Below are 10,403 nucleotides of genomic sequence, written 5' to 3'. Positions count from 1 at the left end.
AATTGTCTGAAACATCTGGGCTTCCGCACACGCTACCCCAAAACACAGCACATCGACATATTGAATATTTTAAGCTGAAGGAGTTTGAGATAACAGCAGAAGCCGGAACGTCACTCTGACCTTCCCCCACCACCACCATTCTCCCCTGAAACAGGTCATAAAACCCACAGGGGAGAGATGCCCTCCCTATTTCCAGAGAAAGGGAGCACCCTTATCTCCAAAGACAAAAAAAAAGGACACCGAGAAGAACCCAAACCAACCTTGCTAGGTTTCCTCCAGTTTACTACGCTTACCTCGTAGTCTTTGCCTTATCACATTTCTATCCAACTGTCTACTTTTAATCAAACCTGGTATAAAAACACTCAGAGTGAACCATTTCTTCAGATCTCCATTACTTTATGAAGGTTCCCACGTCATGTAAAACTTAAGTTAAATAAATTTATATCTTTTTCTCCTGTTTATATGCTTTTGTCAGTTTAGTTTTCAGACCCAACCAGAGACTCTAAGAGGGTAAAGAGAAACTTTTTTCCTCCTTTACAGGGAAAACACAAAGAGCCAAGGATACATTAGCCAATATATGTGATATCTATTTTCTAAGCTCTTTGCTCATCTAGCCTCACTACAAGTGATATTAATAAAATCCATTCATTCTTTCATTCAGTCAGTATTTATTGAGAGCCCACTGTGAGCTCTCAACTTTTAGGCTGTCAGAATTTAAAAGTGAGTAAGATAGCAAGGATCCCTTCCTAGCCTCATGGAGCTTCTATACTAGAAATGAAGATAGTAAATAAATAAACCAATAAGCAAACGAGATCACTTTTGCTTGTGGTATTAAGAAGAAAGTAGAACAATAATGTAAAAGAGAATGGCTGAGCAAGATATTGAAGATATTTAAGATCTATCTCTCAGCAAATATATATCATGTGCTCAATCGGTTAGCTTTTACAGCATAACAAATCACTGCAAACTTAGTAGCTTACAACAATCAACATTTCTTTAGTTCGTACTCCTTTCGGTGACCTTTTGGGTTCGGCCCAGCTGTACAATTCTTCTGGTCTCATCTAGACTCACTCATGTATATGTGATCAGCTACTGGTCATTTAGACAGCTATACTTCTGGGGGTTGGCTGATTGTCAGTTGGGATGATGAGACCAACCAGGCCTTGTATCTCTCACTCTCCAGCATGCCAGCCTGAGTTCATTCACATGGACGCTTTTCAGGGTCCAAGAGGAATAGCAAAAGTATATAAGGACTCTTGAAGTCCTGCCTTACAACTAACGTCATATAGCTTCAGCCAACATTGTATGGCCAAAGCAAGTCCCAAGGCCAGGAACTGCAAAAGGATAGAGGAAAGGGAAGAATTATTGAGTTTTTGCAATCTAATACAGGTGCTACAGGTAACCTAGCTAACTGAGAATATAGTGGTGAACAAAACATGCATGACCCCTGTTTTTTTATCTATGACTTGTGCTACTGGGGAAAGTGCCTGCCCACAGCTCCAAGAGAATGGATACAGAATGGTTGTTTACCTGTGGGATCTGAATGTTGATTTCATTAATTGGTACTTGGCACCTGAGATAGAGATTCTGCCTGCTCAACATGGGACCTATTAACACGCCTTATTGTGAATAGAACTAATTACTAAAATTGGATTCTAACCAAGCCATACTCAGTCACTTCTCTACAGAGTGCCAATCCTATCGAGCAAAGGATGGCCACAACTCTGTCAAAATCTTATTTTCTTCGAAGACAAAGTCATTTGCTCATTCATTCGTTGCCTCAGACTCTCTATTGCATCTGGTGCCCCTGGACCGGAATTATTTGTCCAGAAGATGACTTTTGCCACCATGACTTTCTCCTAATAAATGGCTTCTAACCAACATGCGGCAAGCTGAAGAGCCAGAAGCCCCAGCCAAGGCCTGTTGGTCGTCCACCTTCCAGATGTCAAAGCCCAGAGACAGAAGGTGATTGTCTCCAAATGGCCTCATCCTTTGGCACTGCGGGAGAGCAGCCATGTGGTAGACATGACAGACCCCACTCTGCCAAGACCATGCAGAGCTTTGCCATGGCGCCAAAATTTGGAAGAGAAAATTGTCACATTCTGGCAGAAAGGCTAAGCAAAGCTTTTCCTGCACCTCATCTCAATTTGTCTTCCTGGAAAATGGGGCTGCTACCACTATATTCGTATTCCCAGATTTTTCAGAATACATGCCCTATGTGTCTGTCTACCTTACACTGTCAGTCGGCAAACTTTTATGAAGTGCCATATTAGGGTAACATGTCCCTGTCCTTAAGGCACTTGTTGGCCTGTAGAAGTGTACAATGAAGCTTCTTAAAGTCTGGGGCTGCAGTAATTAAATGGTTTTCTTTAGTGTCATACAGACAAAGCAGGCTTGTAAAAAACATGGTGTTGCTAATTATGATGTTAATGCCTTCTGTGACTTAAAATAAAGACCTCCTTTGAACTGAAGGTATTAATGTTGCCATTAATGAAGAATTTTTATGCCAAAATTCTTCAGTCAGTGGTTTAAAGTTTTGGAAAGATCCTAACTGTAGAGTTACTCCTTTAGAGCCAGACGAGGGAAAGTTTTTATGCTAAGAAATAGAAATCTCCTGGCTGAGTGAGGTTTTATCCAATCCTCCTGAGAGATGGGAGAAATGAAGGCAGGCTAGCCTCTATCTGCTCTGGCACCTCACCTTCTAACACATTGGGACACATTCCACAGTCCCCACTTTCACGCCCTTGTTTGGGCTATTTTCTCTACTTTCTCTCTGCAAATCCAGATTCTAGCTTTACTATAAAACTCAGCTGAGTAGACCCTTTACCATGAAGCCATACCTGAGAGACCCCCACAAAGTCCTACCTGATCATGTTGCCTGATGGCCATAGCTCTCCAAAAGTTCCATAGTATTTACCTAAAACTTTTGGTGGCATTTTCAATCCATTTTTCCACAGTGCCTAACACAATGCCAGATGCACAATAGATTCTTAGTAAATATTTGTTGAAAACAAAAGGGAGAGAAGAGAGAAGAGATAAAAAAGAGAAAGGTCAGAGGGAGAGAAACTGAGAGAAAATGAACCAGTTACTCACTCTATGCAAAGAAAGAGCTGGCACTACCCCAAAAGAAGAGCGAAAGAAGTAGAACTAGCAAAATAACTTATTTTAGGGAAACACCAAATCCCATCTCTGGTAGCTTCGCCTTCCTGAGTGAGCAGATTTTAAATATGGTGATGCAAGGAGGAGATTTAGCCTTTCTCTTTTGTTCTGAAATGTGTGGTGACCCAGGGACGGAGACCAATGTGAGAGGCCACTGACGCAGAAGAATCCAGCTTCAACAGCTGCAAACTGAACATCGATGTCACCTGCCCCATCAGTCCCTCCATCTAATTCCAGACAGTACCAGGCTTGTTAATTTCAAAATAATAGTGACTTGAGTTCTCAATTGCAGTACTATTTCCTCTGGACCATAAAACATGATGATTTTAGAAAGTCACCCTCAGCGCCCATTCAGGAAAAGGATAAAGGGGGCACTACCGTGTAGAAGCTGAAATTCTCCTGCAGAGTCCCATTTTATTCCCATATCAGCTTTTTTTGAACTTCTTTTGAGCAATAACACACTACAAAGTAGACACTATGGTCAGAGGAAGGGAGAAGTGGCAACCTCATCTAATACACAAGAAAACTATCATCTCGTGGCCCCAGGCCTGCTGCTCTGTTAATCATTACATCAAGGCTTCTGCTTCTACTGTCTTTAGGTTAAGTCTGTAAGCCCTTGATAGCACTTCTCAGGTGCCAAAAGCATTTCTATACTCTTCGTGGATATGATCTGCACAAACCACAATTTGGTTTAGTACAGAGAGCTGGTAGTGTTCTCATTTTACAGATGGGGAACTGAGAGGCTGAGCGGTTAAATGACTGGTCCAAAGTCAAGCGAACAAGTAAGTGGAACATGAACCAGGACTCAGTACCTTCAGGACACTGTTTCTGAAGCTCTATGTTCTATTCATCCCTCTCTCCCAAACACCTTCTCCTTCCCCGTGCTCCCACCTATTATGTATATGCCAACCATTGTGGTACATACTGAGTGGTAAGCAAGAGAAACAGAGGCCCTTCACCACTAGGAGTTTATCTGCTGCTGTCAGAAAATGAACTGTAAAACATAAATAAATGAGGAAAGTTCAATTACTAATAAATGCCATGAATAAAATAAAATAGGATAAGACACATTTGTGTGTGATAGGAAGAGCTGCTGAATCTAGAGTGGTCAAGGATGACTTTTCTGAGAATGTGATACTTGAGTTAAGACCCAAATGTTCTAAATGATGACAAGGAACGGCCATTGAAAGATCTGAAAGAAAGCAGTCTAATCCAACAGCTCTGAGCCAGGAGCAAACAGCCTGGCAAAGGGACAGAGGAAAAACCAGCACGGATAGAACAGGCGAAAAATAAGCAGAGGCTCTCTCATGTAGAGCTTTGCAGGCCACAGTAGAGACCTTGGATTTCATTCTGTTTGCAATGGAAAGCCATTGGAAAGCTATAAGCCCAGTAGCTATGTGCTACACTTTCTGCTTTCTGGCTGTTGAGATCATCTGTAAAGAAAATGTAGATACCTAAGACAGAGGGTCTGAGCCCCAGGGACCCTGCAATGAGAAGTCTTGTTGGAGGAGAAAAGAGAGTAAAGGGGACTGTTGTATGCCCCCATTTAGGCAGGAGGAGAACCAAGACAGTGTGGTTTTCCAGAAGCTCAGAGAAGAATGTGTTTAAAGAGGGAGAGTGTGACCCACAGCATCCAATGCAGCTGAGAGGATAGACAAGGTGAAGACGATAACCCCCCAGCTTTGGCAAAACGTAGATCGTTAATGATTCTGGAAAGAGAGTCCAGTGAAGTGGTTGATTTGAAAAGCCTGAGTGGAATGGACTGTGAAGAGAAAGGGAGTTGGGGAAGTGGAGATAACAAGTAGAGCCAACTCTTTCAAAGAGTTTTACAGTGAAGAACAGCAAAGAAATGGGGTGATCACTAGCATGGAACACGGGCCAAGGGAGATTTCGTAGCCACATCATCCAATAGAACTTTCTGCAATGATGGGAATGTTCTGTGTCTGCTACTGGGAACTTGAAAAGTAGTTGATAAAAGCAAGGAACTGAATTTTAAATTTTAACTAAATTTCACTAATATAAATTTAAATAGCTACATGAAACTAATGACTGCTTTTTGGGGCGACACAATTTGTAGTTGTTCCTTTAAGGAGTGATATTAAATTTATGCCAATACAAATTATTACGTACATTAACTCAAAGGGGTACCCAAGTAATCGGATTCTGGGTAGCCTCTCTGCCATCACTCCCCTCTCCATGTCCTTAAATCTGCTGGTGTTTGACTCATAACTTGTCTTTTTTCAATAAGAAAAAAATTCCATCAGTTATGATCACTTCCGTGAACAATTACAGTTCCAGGTGAGTCACTTTAACCTCTATGTGCCTCAGTCTCTCCATCTAGGACTGAGGTTTGAAATGAGAATAACTCAGTTCCTATTTTCAAAGGAAAAGGCAGATGAAGCCTTTGGTAAGTCTCGTTAGAATGGCAGTATGGTAAGAGATTAATAGCTCAGGCTTTGGATATAGTAAGCCATAGACGTTCAGCTCTCAGTTCTATTATGTATTAGCAATGAAACCTGAAATGAATTACATGAACTTCTCAGGATCTCAATTCCTATATCTGTAAAATGAGGATACTAAGAGTCTAGGGTGTGGTGAGGATCAAATGAGATCATTTGGGCACAGTGCCTGCCTGCGTATGGTAGGCGTTCAATAAATGTTCCTATTACGATTAATATCAGACATTAGAGAGGCCGGACCTGGAAGTACCACCATGCCCTATAAGGTCTAGTGCTGGTTTAAGGAAACTAATGCCTCTGTGCATTTATTTGCCATCTGAAAAGTAGGTATAAGTCTTATATGACACCAGGATAGCTCAATTTCCTAAGCAGGGATCCAGCATTATGAAAGAAATTCTCTGACTTGCAGCTTATGGATCCTTACTGTAAGGGGGTGCAAGAACAGGAGGGTTGGAAGGACTTCTCCAATAAACATTACCCACTACATGAATTGTTATTTTTCCCAGACCCTTATCTGCCAGTGCTGCCCACTTAACCCAAGGGACTGATAATTCTGAGCCCAGCTGCCAGGCCAACAGTCATCTGTTTAGAACTTCAAATGAATGCCCCCAGACCCGCCTACTTTCTCCACATAGTACTGCAAGATAAGTCTCTCCTGGCTCCTGATAAAGGCTTTGAAGGACATCTTGCCTGGTAACAAACAGCGTTTGATTGTGCCTGAGTTTGATCTTTATTTTGTCCTTATTCATCAGACCCCTTTAAATGGGTTCTTTCACACTCCTTGGATTAGCCTAAAGGAAAACTCCACAAAACAATGGGTCCAATTGTCCCTGGGTGCAAGGAGTGCGCTGTCAAAAGACCACATAGAGCTTCCTGCAGAGCTGTGAGTGGAAAGAGGGTTGCTGATGTTGCCAGCACTAGTGAAAAGTGAATTAAGCTACCTTCAAAAGCCCACGTAGTATGGAAAAGCAGAAACACAGCTCACAGCCCTTTGGCCCAGGAGGACAATCTTCATTCACTTTCAGAAAAAGCTAGTTTCCCTCAGACACAGGCAGCTTCTTCCTGGGAAAACCCAGGGTCATCACTAGTGTCCAGAACACCAGAGCTAACCTTTCACTGTCGGAACAGGAGAATAGGCAGTACGATTTGGAGGGATGAAGAAGACACCACCATCCCACCACCCCAAAACTGGTGTGTTTCTGAAACTATTCTGTTAAGACAGAATAATTTTTTTTTGGGTAATTGGCATTCCCTGACCTAGAGGGACCGTGGCTACATCTCCCACCTTAGCAACTGATGCACAGCCAAGGCTTCCCCTTTAGAATCCATCCCTTTGGATACTGAATGATGCAGTGAAAAACACATGACTCATGTAGGCCAATTGCAGTTCTGCTGAGAGAAAGAAAAAGGGAATATCTCCATCTCTCTCTTTCTCTCTCTCTCTCTCTCTCTCTCTCTGTGTGTGTGTGTGTGTGTGTGTGTGTGTGTGTGTCTTATGTTATTTTGTTTTGTTTTAGCCCTTCCTATTTGGGAGAATTTCTCTTAATATGTAACCTTAGGAAAAGGGTGAGCCTGAGACCAGAGCTTCCCTCTTGTCACTCTCAGGAACCGAGGCACAGGTAAGTGGCCTAACAGGCTCATAACCTTTAAATTTTGACTAAGAAGAGGTCATTAGAATCTGTTCATGGTAGTAGAATCCACAGAGTCCAGCAGCCCTAGAGGTGATATTGGTATCTGACCATGCCTGCTGAAATATCAGGTTGCTACCCACTGCTTACTACCCACTTCCAAATGTGCACATTTGGCCTCTTCTGTAAGTCCTGCCACACTCCCAATAAATTGACTAAGATAGCTATAATCAGTCTCAGATTCTCGGATCTGAGAGTATCCTCATTCAAGTCCACACCAGGGTTTCATTATCATTAGGACATGAAAAAGTAGGATGTAATAATTGTCAAAATCATTGTTTCTGACATAGCAAGATACACAGTGATGGGAGTGGAAGTGGAAGGAAAGTGACTTAGAATCACCTGGGGAAGATTTTGCTTCCCTACCCTTACATTCTGTTGGTTTCGGAGTGGAAATACATATAGTAGACCTTTGTCATTTTTTTGCCTGTCCAATATCTGAGTCATAATCAGCGACAATGTCAAGGAGGAGGTTTAGGGGCTTTAACTTCAACAGATCTCCAAGTCACTACAAATAATTGTACAATATAAGTGACAACAGTGTGCTTACTACACAAACACAGCTTCAAGCCAAGTTCCCCAGCCACCCCCTCCTAAAAGATCTCCACCTCTAAGCTCTCCTATAAATTCTAGAGATGCCACAGAGCACGCTCAGAACTCAGTACGCAGAAGCTCTAGAATGACATAACCACCAAGTTGTGATTTTCCTTCAAACATCAATAGAATAAGATTTTTAAAAGAGGAGTTGAAAACAAGAACCACTTATCTTAAACCTATTTGCTGTTCCAATGGAAATACAAGATTCCTAGTTTCATGTCATCTTTTGGATTAGAGAAATCCCATCTCCTGCCAGGCTTCTCCCCGACAAAGACACTTCTACAAAGAAAAGACCTCCCCCTCCCGGAAGCTGTGTGTTTTGAAAATAACAAAAATTTTGAAAAGGTGATAGAGCTCTTTTCTGAAATGTTTGTTCCTGGGCCTGGAGCTGGTATTCGCCCCACACGTCCTCCAAAGTTCATGCTGCACTCCCCAAAACTGACTCTGTACAATGCTTCTAACCTGCATGTTGGCGGCTCTCGCAATCATGGAGCCTCTAATCTTGAACAGATCTAACTCAGAAAAGAAAAGGAAAGAGGAGCAAGGTGCTTTCATGCTCATTAACATTTCCAATTTCCTCTTTCAGTGCTCCTCCCCCTCCCTCCAATAGAGGCACAATGAACTAATTCTTTGTGATTGATCATGGCCTGCAGATAACAGGGCGGACTTTCTTGCTTTCATATTCCCTTGTCTGCCACACAAAGCAATCTAAAATGCTGCCTACAAGGAAAACTGGCATAAATCTAAATACTTAAATATCCATGTAGAGACTGAAGAGCTCAGTTTCAAGTTACTTTTTTTGTCCTCTTCTTTTCATAAAAGGGGGAAAGATCTGACTACTTCAGCCTCACTCTTTCAGAATCACAGTCAGAAAACAATGTGAGTCGTTTGGAAATGAGCAGTGAGCCCGTTCCTATCACTCTGGAAGCTATGAACATTTTCATTGCACGTACACGGATGATCAATTTCTAAGCACATCTTTGTTTTTCCTAAATAGCCACATTATTTGTCTGATGTTGAAAATGGCATCTGTACTGTATATAATTTCCATACTCACTTGGCATCATCAACTGCCTTTGATGACACTTAGGACTATTTCTTTTTTGTCTCCTCCTTCCCTCCAGCTGCAAGACCCAGATGTCAGGTTCAGGAATGCATTTACTCTGGCAGAGATATCTGGCTTCTCTCGGCAGTCCCTAAGTTGGTGGCTATTGTGGAACTGCCAGCAAAATAGCACAAGATCACACTAAAGACGGAATTCAGATGTTTTTGTGAAAAAGAAAAACAGAGTCCAAAACTGGGAGGAAAAACACATTTCTTATGCCTCTAATTATAAGCCAGGCAAGCCGCAGACTGTGCCTGAGCAAATTGTAGCTCCCCCCATTTATCTGCTGCTCATCCATTTTCCCCTCTTGACAGTTTTTTATCTCCCCAGTCTGCATCCGAAATCAGCAGCTGGGTATGATGAAAGGTTGGCCTAAGTTAATCAAACCTGGGATAGTGACAGGGTCAGACCCCATGTAAAATATATGAACAAGGAAAGGAGAAAAAAGAAAGGAAGGAAGGAAAGAAGTAAGGAAGGGAGGAGGACAGCCTAAAGGAATTGGTGAGGAAGCAAGGATAAATAAAGGACAGAAGACCACCCAGAACTACTGTGCCCAAGGAAGCGATGTGTGGCAGCATTCCTGTCACCTGAGTATTTGGAACACCACAATGAGCTTTACTTTTTTAAGCAACCTTTGTAAAAACAAATGTAGATCAAGTTTTGACCTGCTCTCTATTATTCCAGCCTGGCTTACACTGTGTCTGGCTTCAAAGACATCTTGAATGAAGCAGAAACGTAAAGAACTATAGCCCAAAGCACCACATACCAGTGGGGGCTGTGTTACACCAGGGAGTGAAGAGAATCTTAAGCCAAAAGAGAGACTGGTGGTGTCTAATTATTTTTTTCCTTTCTGAGCAGCTGCTCTGAGCAGAGCAGTGTGTTCAGGGCAGAGTATGGAAGCTTCCCACAGTCACGTTAATCCTCCAAGTGCCTACCAGCTGCCCCTTGCTCACTGCCTCAGACAGCCCCAACAGTTCTAAGGAGCTTGCTGAAACTTCATCAGTGAATGTCTACCAGGCAAACATTCAGGTTATCTGGTGCTTTTAGAAGAATAAAGTGGTGTTTCACCTTCATGGAATTTTGCTTCCATGAATTCGCCCATCCATAGTATGCGCCATGCGTGCGTGAGTGGCTCTGCCACTTCACCACGTGGCCCATGTGGATCTGGATTATGTCTCTGTTTAAAGGAGGTCCACTCAACTGCAGGCTGACTCTTTTGCTTCCCTCCACAGGCTAGCTCTCTGGGCCATCCCAGCTCCTGGAACTGGAGGCAGTCTAAGGGCAGTGTAGACGTGAGCCTTTCTCCATCCTCCATCCTTGAATCTGAAGAATTCAGTGTTAGGAATGTCAGCCAATGAGAGTAAACCAACCTCTGCTGGTTCCTCTGGGAGTTCA

Source organism: Pteropus alecto, unplaced genomic scaffold (genome assembly GCF_000325575.1).
Source record: "Pteropus alecto unplaced genomic scaffold, ASM32557v1 scaffold3, whole genome shotgun sequence".
Lineage (NCBI taxonomy): Eukaryota > Metazoa > Chordata > Mammalia > Chiroptera > Pteropodidae > Pteropus > Pteropus alecto.
This window is presented reverse-complemented; position numbering follows the sequence as displayed.